Source organism: Danio rerio, chromosome 6 (genome assembly GCF_052040795.2).
Source record: "Danio rerio strain M-AB ecotype USA chromosome 6, GRCz13ab, whole genome shotgun sequence".
NCBI lineage: Eukaryota > Metazoa > Chordata > Actinopteri > Cypriniformes > Danionidae > Danio > Danio rerio.
In genome coordinates this window covers 16,565,786-16,582,668 of record NC_141026.1, presented here as the reverse complement: position 1 = coordinate 16,582,668, position 16,883 = coordinate 16,565,786, and the positions used below count along the sequence as shown (strand labels likewise).

General features: G+C 36.0%; 1 protein-coding gene across 2 annotated transcripts in view; it reads left to right on the top strand.

Moving 5' to 3' along the window:
• Nucleotides 1-12,517: 12,517 nt before the first annotated feature.
• mlpha (melanophilin a) overlaps nucleotides 12,518-16,883 on the top strand; it is a 53,335-nt gene continuing 48,969 nt past the window's right edge. The window contains exon 1 of one of the 2 annotated variants that reach the window (XM_087255738.1): nucleotides 12,518-12,801. The gene's annotated coding sequence lies outside the window, so the exon portion shown is untranslated. The remainder of the gene's footprint in view (nucleotides 12,802-16,883) is intronic. The other variant, XM_087255734.1, reaches the window with a different exon arrangement.

Genomic DNA, 16,883 nt, shown 5'->3' with positions numbered 1-16,883 from the left:
CTAACAGTTCTAATAGTCCCAGAAGGTTCCCATTAGTCTATATTCCAACGGGAAGATTTAAGTATATAGGTGATGAGAGAAGCCTGCATGTGTTCCATCTGTCTGTGGAAACCACAAGACCAATGATTAATCCAGACAGAGATTTATAGAGTGTAAAACCAAGGTCCCTGTCTGGACATCTTCCCTCACACATTCCTCTGTTCTGGGACTCTTCACATATGTGTCTTTTCTCAGAAGCACAAAAAGTACTGCTTTAATTATCTTTCACTTCTGACAAATTTGTGGCCTTGCAGAGTGGATGTGGACAGAGACGTACTTGCATGGCACGAAAATAGCAGTTAAGAGAACTTTGACTTCACAGATTTCAGTAAAATATAAAAAAATTCATAGATATTTTTATTTTAATTAAAGTTTATAAAAATAACAAGATCAAAGGCTGAGGGATATTTTGGCAGACCAGCTGCCAGGAGGTGAGAGAAAATCAAAGCAGCAATAGAAAGCTGACCTGGTCTGAACTTAGTCAGATAACACAACCATTTTCCCACTTCACTAGCCTTAAGAACCTGTAGGAATAACGCAATCAATGAGGCAGTTTAAAAGCAGTAAAATTATCTTTATGTATTTACTTGTACACAGCACTAAACATTGGAAGGCTGGTTTCTAAATATGTTTTAGGTATTAGTAATACATCAGTTGTACAGGGGCGAAGGGCATCTACTGCATAAAAACTTGGTGGATAAGTTGGTGGTTTATTCCGCTGTGGCGACCCTGGATTAATAACGGGACTAAGCCGACAAGAAAATGAATTAATAAATGAATTGTACAGGTCACACTATATACCTGTCTGTGTTTTTCTTTTCTTTTTTTTTTGCAAATATTAAACCAATAAAAAGCATTAAATAACAGATCTCAGAAAATTATCAAAAAGGGATGCAACTGATATGTGAATGATGACGTATTATTACAGATGACCTTGAATTATGAAGTACTTGCACAAGACTGAACACATCAAACACATGAATTAAGAAGTGTTCTTCATAGCAAATTCTTCATAGTTTTTACTGATTTGATAACAATAGTTATCAAAAAATTTAATTTTGTGGAAAATTGAATTTTGAAACTCATACTGCATTTTAGACCCACACATTTCTGTTGTCATGTTGGATAAGTAGACAGTTCATAAAAGTTTCAATATTTTTGCATGGAAAAACACCACATCATTTGGTATTGCTAATCATATAATATCTAGGGGTGTACCTAAGGATACTGAAGGATTTTAATTACGGTATCAGACCCAATACTGTGCTCTACTAGTAGAGCTTCATGGTTAATTGATTAAGGATCTCAAGATTCAAACACTCACATAATCCTAAAGTTCATTGTTCATTTTTAAAAAAGTTGCTGCTCATAAAAAAATAAATACAGCCTAATGTTGTGTCACTCACATTTATACAGTTTCCTCCATCATAAAAAAATTGGATCAGGTTTGATTTTCGGCACATTTTGCATTCGTAGAAAGGATTTAAGATTTTTTTTTTTTTGACAATTCAGACCCAGTAGTGAAAGCCAAAATCCAGAATGCTGACTTGCAGACTTGTTGGTCTGAAATCGCTCCCTACACCCTTAAACAGTGCACTATTTGAGTGAGCAGACATTTTTTTTGTGTCTCAAACCATAGTAGACTTTCGAATTTGCAGTAAATCCCATAATGCAGCGCAATGACAAGAGTACAACCAATGCATCCAGTAACTAGAGAATACTGTGCGAAATGCATTTCTGCATTGAACCAGATATAATTTTTTTTGTAACAGATAAAAGTTACTGAGATGTAAATCTGACACAATGTGAGGTTGTATTTATTATTTTAATATATGAAAAATTGTCCCAGAGAGAGTCATCATACGAATACTAAAAATAAGTGTCAGGCTATACAGTATAAGAAAATGTAAACAAGCGCACTGAGGCTAGTGATGCTATAGACAAACATACTTAGCCTATTTGGATAAAATATAAAACCCCACAGTTTTGATTGTTTTTTGTTTTTTTAATCATTGACATTGACAATATAATATTTATAAATATCTATAACATTTAAACAAAAATGTGGCAGCAACTGTGATGCTTTGGGAAGAATCTTTACATTCACATTACATTTTGTTAGCACTGTTTATTTTTATTTAATTATTTTTTTTTTTTACAATTTTTCTGCGGCCATTTAAATGTCTTGAAGCGTGGGAAAAACTGTCAGTGCACTTTCTATCAGCGTCATTGTGGACTGCGCCATTGTACCAAGCACACTGCTGTATTTATGGCTGTTTGACATTCTGTGAGAGGCGGAAGTTAAACACACTGTCAAGAACAGGAATCTCGTCTGCACGCCATTCTGAATCTGGTACTTTAACGCGGCACTGAATTCAGCACAACAGTCGTACAGTGTTGATCACAAGTCATTGTGCTTCTTGTACACACAACCACAATGGACTCATATTGTAGAGTCATGAGACACAAAGATGGTTCTGTCGATAGGGGCCAAACTGGCTCCAGTCAGGAAATGTACATTCATTGGTTATCTTTGATTACTGCCCCAGAACAAATAATCCGTCTCCAGTGATCACATACAACCTAGGAAGCATATTTGTTGGAGACAAACACATTCTTATAGACATAAAGGAAAAGAAAACTGTTTCTGTGGTGCAGAATTTTAGTCTGAGTTCTTCATAATGGCAGAACAAAGGAAGATACGGTTCAGAGACATTTGTATCAGAGCTGTGGATTGAACCAATAACAAAAAAACTGAAAGTTTAGGACAGTTTGTGAGTGAGGTGTAAAAATTATGTGGTGTATTCTGCCACCCAGTGGACACTCTTTAGTCATACGGTACAACATACAATGTTTTTTTATTTTATTTTATTTTATTTTATTTTTTATTGCAATAACAATAGGCAATTACAAAAGATAGAAATACTAACAGATAGAGGTAATACAAACAATAAAAATATACATTTTTGCTACAAGATAAATGTGACAATTAAAAGTATATATATTTTAAAGGTAAAGCAAAAGAAAGACAATGAGAAGAAAAAGAACAAATGAATAAATAAATAAGAGAGGGCACATAAAAAAACAAAAACAAATTAATGCAGAGTATTAAATAGAGCACATGTTTTAACTGTTTTCTTGTTATGAGAGTCTGTAATGGTTTTCAAGTACAGTTCCAATTCTCATTTAAAAAATAAAATATACTTACATTTATGTATAAAAACTTTTCAATAAATAAAAGGAGATTTATACAAAAAAATCACCACAGACCTTTTGGACAATTAGAGAATTCACATCAGACTAGAAAGATTTAACAAGATAACTTAAAGGGGTTTAATTGAATAAAATTTGTGAACAATTTTAAAAGATATTCCCTTAATTTTATTTGTTTAAAAAAAAAAATTCTGGGGGAGTGACCAAACATACAGCTGTTCAATATCATCAAAAAGGTTGTTCCAATAAGAAATAGAAGAGGGGTTTGAGATGACAAGATCTAACAAAAAAGACCTGAATTGATTGGATTTTTTTGTGGAGAAACAAATGGATCCAACAACAGTAGAATCAGGTCTAGGGGGACATACAGAAATCAATGAATTATAATTATTTCTAAAAAATAACAATGTACTTACATGGACTGGGAAGTAATTGTTTCTCATTCATTCATGTAAAATTCTGCACATTTCCACTACATTTGTTTTTGTATTAATGGAAATGACAGCTCTGGAAATTACAGTACTTTTTTGATGTGTCACATTTTGTTTCTCGTGGGTGCTGTAATGAAAAAAACATATTTTAAATATGTAATAACTAATTTATACATACATATAAAGACAACAACAGCAACCATCATTGAATAATTTATTAAGTGAATAATTTATTAACTCTACATTATTAGATGTTAGTAAGCAGTTTATAAATATACTGTATGTACAAATGCTGTTTTGACTTATAAGCACATGTTTAATGTGCTTAATGATTGTGTTTTCATACTTTGTTAATGATTTATTTTCATTACTAAATTAAGTATTGCGATATTTACAAACCAGCTAGGCTGTTTAAGAATAGTTGGTGTTTTTTAAAGCTCATTCAGTATGTGTAAGTACATGGTTAGCTCTCTGCAACTTTCACATGATCGCCCGCTAGGGTTACCACTTTTGATACAAAAAAATAAGGGACGCATATACCGCAGCGGGGGCCATATCCCTTGGGGGCCTAGACCACTGTGATCACAGGCCCAATAGCATGCCAGTGGTGGTAAACCACAACTTAAAATATGTTTTCAGGAAAGTATGAACACTTGGACATTAAAATAAACTTCTTTTATTGAAATCTGTTTAAACAGATACAGTCAGTCTTTCTCTTTTACAACTGTGCAACACAGATATAGCTGATGTTAACTCAGCTGCTGTAACCTAGAGACGAGGAGAAAATACTAATGAACCTAATTTTGAAGGGTGGTATTGATAACAGATTTTGGCTAAAATATTTGTCATTTTTTTGCAGTAACAACTATCCAAACATGGAAACAGCTCATACATCAACTAGATACAAACATTAGTTAAACTGTAAAAAATGATATGATCAATTAGTCCTGACAGCATATGTTTTTAAGTCATTTGAACTTACTGAACTAAGTTAATCATGTTCTATCTTAATTTTATAAGTTATGCAAGCTGTTTAAGGTCAGTTTTACTTAATGTAAGTTCAATAAATTCATGATTAATTTGATTCAGCCTAACAAATGAAGGCAACCAGGTGTAGTAAATTTCAGGTGTCTTCTATTTCTATTTCTAAAAAAAAAAAAAAAAAAACGGTGTCTTCTATTTCTATTTTAAAATAAGTAGCAATTTACTAGTTTATTTTCTTTACACAGGCATTATGTTGTTTTTTAATGTATTAAATAAAATGTTTCAAGTAATAAATTTAAAATTTTGTGCATGACTTAACCTTAACTGTTACGTCCTTTTAGATGTTAATATTAAACTAGGAGTAGATGACAATAACATACATCAGTTTAATGTGTGTGACAAGCGGATGGGGAAAGAAATAAACTGAATCAAATAATCACTGCAATTATTTATTGCCCATATATCCCATGAAAACCAGTGAAAATATATTATACAGTGAAAGAAAAATATTTACAATGATTAAATAATGAATTACCTGGGGGGAGAGGAAGTAGTTGAATGTGCTTAAATCAAAGAAATAAATATAACAAAACTCAGTAACTGTTTTCACCAAACTAAACTAAATATGAAAAGAAAAGCATGAAAAGAAACATCTTCAACGTACCAAACGTCTTAACTAAACTGCTCTAACTAAAAACAAAACATACAGAAAACAGCACATTCTCCTGAACCTAGTGAACTAATACAAAATATCACTCTGAGTGTTGTATATGTATATCGCGCGACTTACTCACTCCTACACCTCTCCGAGGCATCACTCAAACATGTCAGTTAACTGGACAATTTCACAAACATTGTTAAATCGCAAAATTTTAGACAAGAGCATTAAACAAGCAAAACACATTCTCTCAGACTAGCCCTCGCAAGAGAGACTGTCCTCACAGAGACCCACAGAAAGAATAAGAGCGAGAAGTGGCGAGAAGGAAAGAGACAGAGAGAGAGAGAGATCGCCATTGCAGTTTGGGCTCGGCTTTTAAACGCTACGCCAACCAGCGATTGGTGGCGCAAACCCAGCGTCAGCGGCCAACGTCATCAGCACGAAATGCGGATCCTCCAATGCCGTTCGTACCTGTAACACATGCATGAAACGACACACCCACATACAAACGAACGCACACACTTATCCAAAATATGTTCTGCGAGGGAACGTTACACTCACCCTCTTAAGACTAAACATAAAGCAACATTAAGCTCTAGATAAAGTGTCAGCAATGACATTTTCAGATCCTTTCTTATGCTTTATGTTTAAGTTAAAATTTTGTACAATCAACGACCAACGCATAAGGCGTTGATTGTGATTGTACATTCTAGACAGAAACACTAGAGGATTGTGGTCAGTGTATACTGTAACAGGCAAAACTGATGAACCCACGTAAACCTCAAAGAACTGCAACGCCAAAATCAAAGCCAAAGCTTCCTTCTCAATGGTGGAATAATTACGTTGGTGTCTATTAAACTTACGTGAAAAGTAACAGATTGGGTGATCAAAGCCAACATCATCTTCTTGAACAAGCACAGCGCCAGCACCCAAAGAACTGGCATCAACTTCTATTTTAAATGGACGTGAGAAGTCAGGTGCGGCTAGAACAGGTGCACAAGTAAGCAACAACTTAATACTCTCAAAAGCCTGTTGGCATGCATCAGACCATACAAAATCAGCTTTTGGACTCAACAAGCTAGTCAAGGGACAAACAACAGTCGAGAAATTACGACAGAAACTCCTGTAATAACCAGCCATTCCTAAAAAGCGGCGCAACTCGCGTCTCGTTGTAGGAATTGGAAACTCAGCTATAGCTGTCACTTTGGCACTCACAGGACGAACTTGACCTTGACCTACTTCTTTGCCCAAATAGGTAATTGTTGCTTTCCCAAATTCACACTTGGCTAAATTAATAGTCAACGAAGCGTCAGATAACCGTTTAAAAACAGTACGAAGTGCAGACAAATGCTCATCCCAGTCACAGGAATAAATTACTAAATCATCGAGGTATGCATGGCAATTTGGAACTCCAGACAATACAATGTTTACGAGGCGCTGGAAAGTTGCGGGAGCGTTTCGTAACCCGAAAGCCATTACTTTGTATTGTAGGAAGTTATCCGGTGTAACGAAAGCTGAAATTTGCGCAGCTCGCGGAGATAATGGTATTTGCCAAAATCCTTTGAGTAGATCTAACTTCGTGACAAATTTCGCCGAACCCAAATTGTCAATACAGTCTTCCATTCTGGGCAATGGATAACTATCTGGCACTGTTACGGAATTTACCTTACGATAATCCGTGCAAAAACGGAATGTACCGTCAGCTTTTGGCACAAGCAGACACGGAGAGCTCCAGGGACTATGACTATACTCTGCTAGATTATTTTTTAACAGATAATCAACTTCGTCTTTCATCACAGAACGTTTTACATTATTTATTCTGTAAGCATGTTGCTTAATAGGATGATCGCATGTCACTTGAATATCATGCTGTAGCACGTTAGTTTGAGTCGGCACATCACTAAACAGCATCGGATATTCTCGCAACAGTTTGATCAAATCACGTCTCTGTGTTTCTGACAAAGTATTAAAATAATCTGGCAAATTATCAAGGATCTCCGAATTCAAAAGTCTACCACACATCGTCAAGTCATTACGAAACGTAAAGTCATCATCATCATTGTGACACTCACCCAGAGAAGGCAGCTCACTCACATCAGCAGAGTCACACACAGCAGTGACAGCAGCAACTAAGGGATCAGAGGAAACAGCAGCAAGTTGTTCCTTTTCGAGATTACCAGACACTTTCCTAGGGTAATACAACTTGAGCATGTTAATGTGACAGGTGCGAAATTTTCTTTTTCGATCAGGTGTATTTATCACAAAGTCAGTTTCACTCAGTTTTTTTGACACCTTATAGGGGCCAGAAAAACGAGCGGACAACGCTGAACCGGGTACCGGTAGCAGTACTAAAACATCATCACCAGGTTTAATGTCACGGACAACAGCTTTTCTGTCATACCTTCCTTTCATGTCCTCCTGAGCTACGGACAGTGACTCACGTGCAAGAGTGCAAACATTGTGCAAACGTTCTCTAAAACGGCTAACAAAATCCAAAATATTTACTCCTTTTGATTTTTCATTTAACATCCCATCTTTCAGCACTTTAAGAGGCCCGCGAAAGACGTGACCGAATGTTAAATCTGCCGGAGAAAACCCTATTGACTCCTGAGTAGATTCACGAATTACAAACAACATTAATGGTATTCCTTCATCCCAGTCTTTTTCAGAGCTCATGCAATATTTTCTCAACATGGATTTTAGTGTTTGATGAAAACGTTCGATAGCTCCCTGACTTTCAGGATGATACGCGCTTGATGTTCGGTGCTTTATGCCTAATGAGGTTAAAACTTGCGCGAACACTTTTGACAGAAAATTCGTACCTTGATCTGTTTGTACGATTTTTGGTAACCCAAAAGTAGAAAAAAATTTGATCATCGCTTTGATCACAACAGGTGCAGTGATTTTCCTAAGCGGGATGGCCTCGGGAAAGCGGGTTGCAGAGCACATAATAGTTAATAAAAACTGATTACCTGCTTTCGTCTTTGGAAGAGGACCAACGCAATCCAAAATGACGTGCTCAAATGGTTCGCCAACAATAGGGATCGGAACAAGTGGTGCTGGTGGAATCTTTTGATTTGGTTTGCCAGTGACCTGACAAACATGACAAGTGCGACAGTGAGAAACAACATCCTTCTTTAAGCCAGGCCAGAAGAAATGTTTAAGAATGCGCTTGTAAGTTTTTGTCACACCTAAATGACCAGATAAAGGGTGATCGTGGGCCAAATTTAGCACTTGTTCTCGATAAATTGTAGGCAGAACAATCTGACAAACAACCTCCCATTCATTCTCTACATCTCTGCTAGGACGCCATTTACGCAACAATAATCCATTCTCAATCACATATACACTCAGGTTATTTTTCGTTTGTTTAAAATCTTTGTCAGCCGCAGAAAAACATTTCGTTAAGGACTCATCATCTCGTTGTGCATTTTTAATTCGTTCGTGCGAAATAGGTTCAGTTAAAAGATCACATTCGGACGCATCTGTGGGCGGAGTATTGTCGGAGCGCGTTTCTTTCTCAGCACCTTTAAAACTTTTAAAATCGACCGAAGCAGGATTCTCAGTAAACAAAGGTGGCAAAAATGAGTCAGATAATATTATTTCTTCTCCGATTCTGCGTTTTTGGGCACGAGTGACTACATTCGCTGAAAATACGTCTGGAAACGTGTTAGAAATGTCATCAGCAGGGATAAAACAATCAGGTTTATCAACCACTTCAGGCAAAGATGAAACTTTATCCCCGGCCAAGTCATTTCCGAGAATAAACGCAACACCCTTGACAGGAAAGGAAGGACGTACACCAACTTTGACAAAACCTGAAATCAAATCACACTGCAAGTGAATTCGATGCAAAGGCACCGTTAAAACACCCATCTCAATTCCCTGAACTAGAATGTTGGATCCACAGTAAGTCTGATCAGATAAAGGAAGTGCATCAGAAATTAAAAACGAGTGAAGTGCGCCAGTGTCCCTCAAGATTTTAATTTCTTTCTGCTCTTCAGTATTTCCATTTACAGAAATCAGTCCCTTCATTAAAAATGGCTTAAAGCCAGCGTCAATTTCATTTTCACTAGAGTCAAGTTCAGACAAAGTTTTCACAAAAGCTGCTGGTTTCATTTGCCCTTGCTGATTTTTTCGTTTAAGCACTAAACATTCGGAAATTAAATGTCCGATTTTGTGGCAGTAAAAACACTCTCTAATCTCTTTATTCGTTGGTGAACTACTTTTTGGACGTGCGGAATTTTGAGCCGTGAATGAACTCAATGTCTTGTCAGGTCGGGGTACAGAAAACACGCTCTTGTGCGTTAACACATACTCATCCGCAAGAGTTGCGGCTTGTGACAAAGTCGTGACTTTCTGTTCATTAAGATATGTGACAATTCTCTCAGGCAGGCAATTTTTAAAATCCTCCAGAAGCATCAATTCTCGCAGCGCATTAAAATCTCTCACATTGTTAGCAGCCAACCATTTATCAAAAAGAACTCCCTTGTCACGGGCAAATTCTACGAATGTTTGCTGTGCATTTTTCTTTTGGTTTCTAAAACGTTGTCGATACGCTTCAGGCACTAACTCGTATGCGCGGAGAACAGCGCTCTTAACTGAATCATATTTCAAACTCTCCTCCAAAGTTAAAGCAGAACAAACTTCCTGTGCCTTTCCGACTAATCTACACTGTAGCAAAAGACACCAAACTTCTTTAGGCCAATGAAGTGCGGCAGCCACACGCTCAAAAACAGCAAAATAGGAATCCACTTCGGATTCTCTGAAGTGAGGCACTAAAGCAATATGCTTACTAATATCAAAAGCACTAGACGAAACATCACTCAAAAAAATTGAATTATCATTAGCAGCAGGACTTACAGGATTTAACTGCACAGATCGGCCAGAACCAACCTTCATCGAGTCTAACTCGAGCTGTCTAAGTTTTACCTGTGTCTCCGCGTCGATTTCCAATTTACGGATATCCAGGCGCAGCTTCATCTCGGCATGGCGCGTCTCAGCTCGCTCTTGAGCTTCAATCTGCATGCGAGCCAGGCGGACCTTTAGCCTCGCATCACCCCCAGACTCAACTGAAGTCGGGGAAAATGGATGGAAGGGCGGCAAGCCTGTCTTTGCCTCGGTCTCCACCTCGGCATACTCACCCGTCTCCTTCTCCGCATCCACTAAATTATCAGGACTGTGTTCTACAGCCTCTGCACCAGCCTTATCGCCATCCGCATCAGGTAAATTTAAAATTTTGTGTTTAATCAAGTGCTTTAAAACCTCGTCTTTAATAAGGCGCTTTAAAGACTGCCTCACAACAGGAATGCGATAGTGTTCACCTATCTGCAATAAATCGTCTTTCCTACATCGCTCAAAAACTTCCAATGTCGGATTAGCAACAAATGTTTCTAAATCAAAAGTACTCATTGTCTAAATTCTCACATATAGCCTACTTACTAACAAAAGACCAAAATTACAAAGAGAGAAAATGATACTATTTCACTGTCACAGTTTTTCTCCTTTTTTCTCTACACCATCCGAGTACACACACACAAAACTATTATCCGGGACTAAATTAAGATTTTAAATAATTTAAATAGATCTCGGACGAGCCCCCAATTATATGTTACGTCCTTTTAGATGTTAATATTAAACTAGGAGTAGATGACAATAACATACATCAGTTTAATGTGTGTGACAAGCGGATGGGGAAAGAAATAAACTGAATCAAATAATCACTGCAATTATTTATTGCCCATATATCCCATGAAAACCAGTGAAAATATATTATACAGTGAAAGAAAAATATTTACAATGATTAAATAATGAATTACCTGGGGGGAGAGGAAGTAGTTGAATGTGCTTAAATCAAAGAAATAAATATAACAAAACTCAGTAACTGTTTTCACCAAACTAAACTAAATATGAAAAGAAAAGCATGAAAAGAAACATCTTCAACGTACCAAACGTCTTAACTAAACTGCTCTAACTAAAAACAAAACATACAGAAAACAGCACATTCTCCTGAACCTAGTGAACTAATACAAAATATCACTCTGAGTGTTGTATATGTATATCGCGCGACTTACTCACTCCTACACCTCTCCGAGGCATCACTCAAACATGTCAGTTAACTGGACAATTTCACAAACATTGTTAAATCGCAAAATTTTAGACAAGAGCATTAAACAAGCAAAACACATTCTCTCAGACTAGCCCTCGCAAGAGAGACTGTCCTCACAGAGACCCACAGAAAGAATAAGAGCGAGAAGTGGCGAGAAGGAAAGAGACAGAGAGAGAGAGAGATCGCCATTGCAGTTTGGGCTCGGCTTTTAAACGCTACGCCAACCAGCGATTGGTGGCGCAAACCCAGCGTCAGCGGCCAACGTCATCAGCACGAAATGCGGATCCTCCAATGCCGTTCGTACCTGTAACACATGCATGAAACGACACACCCACATACAAACGAACGCACACACTTATCCAAAATACGTTCTGCGAGGGAACGTTACATTAACAAACAAATCATAATATTGCATTGGTATATGATCAACTTATATTGTAATTACAGAATTATTACAAATTACAATTTGTGACCCAGTGTGTGAAAACCAGGCCAAATCTAATTCTGAGATAAAGTTTGAGTGTAGCCATTCATTTCACTGTGATTTCAGTTGTTGACATGGTTTTACTCAGCTAATATTAAATACATTTTATTATTTTCACTGTTCTTTAAAGACTGTTCTTTATTTCATGTAGTAAACAGTACATTACAACAACAGCAACAACAACAAAAGACTCCAGCTAGATTTTCACAGACTGGGTCACATTTTTTAACATTATTAAGCCATTAACCTAAATATTGTTGATAATGATTATACTGTCATTACCCTGTCTGCTTCGGGAGAGACTTGGGGTACGAAGAACTATCTAACTGCTTTGATGTTTGTGAGCTCTGTCATTGCGGGAATAAGGCAACTTCATAAAATGTGTGTGGGATGATTTGCATGAAAAGCTACTTAAAAAAAAGAACGGTATAAAAATATGGGACAAAACTCGTCCCGTATTGATTAAAAACGGGACGCGCAATACGGGACGATTCCGTATTTTAAGCAGGGTTGCACCTGGTCAGTATCTGGATGGGAGACCACATAGGAAAGCTAGGTTGCTGCCGGAAGTGGTGCTAGTGAGAGGGCCTAACGCCCCAGTATATTGATGGGGACTCTATAGTGCTCAGTGAGTGATGCTAAACTGAGGTCGCTAAAAATCCCAGGATATTCTTCAGTAGGGGTTTAACTCCGGCATTCTGGCCAAACTTGCCCACTGGCCTCTGTCCATCATGGCCCCTTAACCATCCTCATATATTAATTCTGTCTCCTCAGCAATCAGCTGGTGTGTGGTCTGGCACAATATCGCTACAATCGCATCATCCACATGGACGCTGCACACTGGTGGTGGATGAGGAGATTCCCCCAAAAGTGCTATATAAATGTAAGGAATTATTATTATTATTATTATTATTATTATTATTATTAATTTTATTTTTTTATTTATTTTTATTGTTGTTGTTGTATTAATAGTTACTTTGTTTGTTAATGATTTTTTTTAACTTAACGCCATCCAGTTTTGTGACCTAATCTAAAATGAGGACTATTTATGCTTTGTAAATCTCTTATAAATGACATTAAAAGGGTCATATTTTTATATTCTAAACAGGATAAAAATAAAATAAACAACTTTATTAATTGGTATTTATTTCAAGATACACTCATGAAATTTTATCAAATAAAATATAGATCTTTGCAATCTTATCTAAAATAAAACTACTATACAGTTTTATACATTTGCTTATAGAATCATACATGTGCTTTTACATCAATGATACAACATTTGTAGCTGTATTTACACATTGCTTTTTATTATATATTAATTTAATGCTTAGTAAATAATAAATGAACTATTTGCTAATGTTTAATAAATGATTCATAATGTAGTTATTGAATCAGAACGAGTTTTGTTTAATCACAAAGTAAATACATTTAAATTATTTCCTCACACTGTGCTAGTTGGATGGATTAACACAGATGTCACTTTGAAGCTTTCTTCGAATTTCCTGTGAGGAGAAGACAGACGGTGATTTGATCCAGTCTCTGACATTTAAGCCATCTCACGTTGATCCAAGACACTGCGTTCCAGGAACGTGTTTGGCTTCCAAAACGTGCACAAAAATATTCAAACAAATCACAGATACACCAATTAATCAATTTAAACTCGGGATACATGTTGCAAAATTCAGTTTTACAAGTTGTGTCTATGAGTTGCTTAAGTGTTTCTGCTGGTATCGGCTTGCAGCTGGCTCATGTACTTGTTTATATTTACATGGACGATGAACACATGGAAGCGCCAACAAACTGTCCTCTGTGCCTCTTCATAAAGGTTATATGAAACGCTACATCAGCTGCTCCTATTTTAATTAAACAGTCATGAAGCCACTGAGCAAAGTAGATTATATATATCAATATCATAATTATGGTAGTAATACAGCATGTCAAATAATGTTATAACAGCACCATTAATATTTTCTTGTGCTTAACTACAGTGGTAGAAACTGAATTGAAAATGTCATGTCAACACTTGTCCATGTCATGTCAATAAGAGTGTCAGGAATATTTTCATTTGATAATGTTTCCTCAAGGTCAGACTATTCTTTTGAATATACTTTTGAAGAAGGGCAGAATAAAATGTCATAATAAAGATGAATAGGTGTTAGAGAAATAAAATAAATCCTTCAATAATAATAAGTAAAATTAAAATTATAAATTAGCATTTTATTGCATTGTTTCAACCTAATTTAATAAAGACAGTACAATGGTGGGTTAAGCCATATAGCGTTTTGTCCAAATCAGCTGCATAAACAGTTTTTACATTATTTTCATAATTTATAGTCATGCATACATAGGTTTGCAAGAGAAATCATCAAAAAGTGTATTTAAATTTCTCTATTTCCAACTTGTAATTTTTGTGAGTATAAGCATCTGTCAATTTATTAATGATATTAATAATTTGTTTCATTCTTAGTACACATTTTATGTTTGATCACAAAACAATACAGATGTCCAGACCTCAGTGACCACATAGTTGACAATAGGCCTAATCACAGACGACCTGGAAATTATGATAACACACAAAAAAGAATAATCCAATGTGGTGTATCCTTAAAAGCAAAGAATGCCTCTGGAAAAATAAGATTGCACCGATAGGTTACAATGGACAGTTGCTCAAAAGTGCAATAAAATGTGCCAAATGCAATACAATACAAATTCATCAATTTGAATTATTAATAGTGATATTGGATTATTTACTTTATTTGTCTAACACCTATTCATCTTTTTTTTTTTTTAAATATTTAAAACTGTCCATTTACTGACCGTCTGTTGGAAGAAACTAAAAAAAAATTTGAAAAAAAAAAAAAAAACTATTCATGACAGTAATACATATATTTGACGAAGCATTGACAAATAATGATATTTTAATGAGAAATTCAATTTGTAGGTCAAAAAGAATATTATTGACTCACTTATAATGCCCCATGACATTTATGTTTATTACAGATTTATGACAAGTTATAGTGCGAAAAGTATTCATAGTGCTTAACTTTTTCCACATTTTTTTTTACATGTGTGTTACAGTTTTATTCCAAAATGGATTAAATTAATTTATTTCCACAAAATTAACACACAATACCCCATAATGACAATGTGAAAAAAGATAAAAAAAAAGATAGCAAATTTATAAAAAATAAAAAACCTGAAAAATCACATGTACATTCACAGCCTTTGCTTAATGCTTTTTTGATGCACCTTTGGCAGCAATTGCAGCCTCAAGTCTTTTAGAATATGATGCCAGAAGCTTGGCACACCTGTCTTTGGGAATTTTTGCCCATTCCTCTTTGCAGTAACTCTCAAGGTCTATCAGGTTGAATGGGAAGCGACGGTGTACAGCCATTTTCAGATATCTCCAGAGATGTTCAATAAGATTTAGGGTCTGGGCTCTGGCTGGGCCACTCAAGGACATTCACCGAGTTGTTGTGAAGCCACTCCATTGATATTTTGGCGGTGTGCTTTGGGTCATTGTCCTGCTGGAGGATGAACTGTCACCCCAGTCTGAGGTCAAGAGCACTCTGAAGCAGGTTTTCATTCAGGCTGTCTCTGTACATTGCTGCATTCATCTTCCCCCCCACCATGCTTCACTGTAGGGATGGTATTCAGACAGAGTGACCATCGGGTTATTGATCACTTCCCTGTCTAAGGCCCTTTCCCCCGATCACTCAGCTTAGATGGCTGGCCAGCTCTAGGAAGAGTCCTGGCGGTTCCATACGTCTTCCTTTTACGGATGATGGAGGCCACTATGCTCATTGGAGCTTTCAGAGCAGCAAAAATGTTTCTGTAACATTGTCCTTGTGCCTGGACAATCCTGTCTCGGAGGTCTACAGACAATTCCTTTGTCTTCATGCTTGGTTTGTGCCTTGACATGCACTGTTAACTCCGGGACCTTTTATAGACAGGTGTATGCCTTTTCAAATCATGTTTAAACAACTGAATTGACCACAGGTGAGCTGTGTAAATACACAATATTCAAATTATATATGTGAATACATATATACTGTACATGTGATCTTTCAGGTTCTTTATCTTTTATAAATTTTTAACAATCTCAAAAAAATATTTTTCACAATACCATTATGGGGTATCGTGTGTAGAATGTTGAGGAAATAAATTAATTTAATCTATTCTTGGAATAAGGCTGTAACATAAAAATGTGGAAAAAGTGAAGCGCTATGAATACTGTTGTCGTAGTGATGTCAATTTGTAATGACAAAAACAAAGACAGGTTGTGATTAAGCCTATTGTTTATGTCATAGCAAGGACATCTCAAATAAATGTCACATTTGCATTTAAAATGACATATTGATTAAATGACACTTAATGACAGTTGTCATTGCATGCATAAAATCTAATTCATATTCATGATGTGTCATGTCATGATTATAAAAGTTTCATGACAGTCTTATAAACACACCTTCAAGTAAAGTCTTACCCAAGGGTGACTTGGGTTGATCTGTTGGAGTGAGGTATGCTAGACCATGGCTTTCCAAGAACCTCTTTCAGAAAATCTTTATATGTCTTCATATGTCAGCATTACATGTTAACAAACATGTGATGTTGGCTATTTTTTAAATTGAAAACATGTTGAGATCCAATGTGATACAGAACCGCATTTTTTATGTGTTCCACATTTAATTCACATGATATTTTAGCATGTGACACTCATGTGACATTCTTGTGGTAAAAGATATTTATATAGGCATTTACATATTGAATATGTCTATATAATTGATACGTCAAAGCAATATTTAGGTTTAGGAAAAAAATAAATAAAAATATACACCCCAAAGAGTTATAAACAAAAAGAGTTTAACCAGAAACTACTATAGCAAAGTGTACCTAATAAAGTGGTAACTGAGTGTATATAGATAAAAGTATGTGTATTTTTATAATTTGAATAAGTTTTAC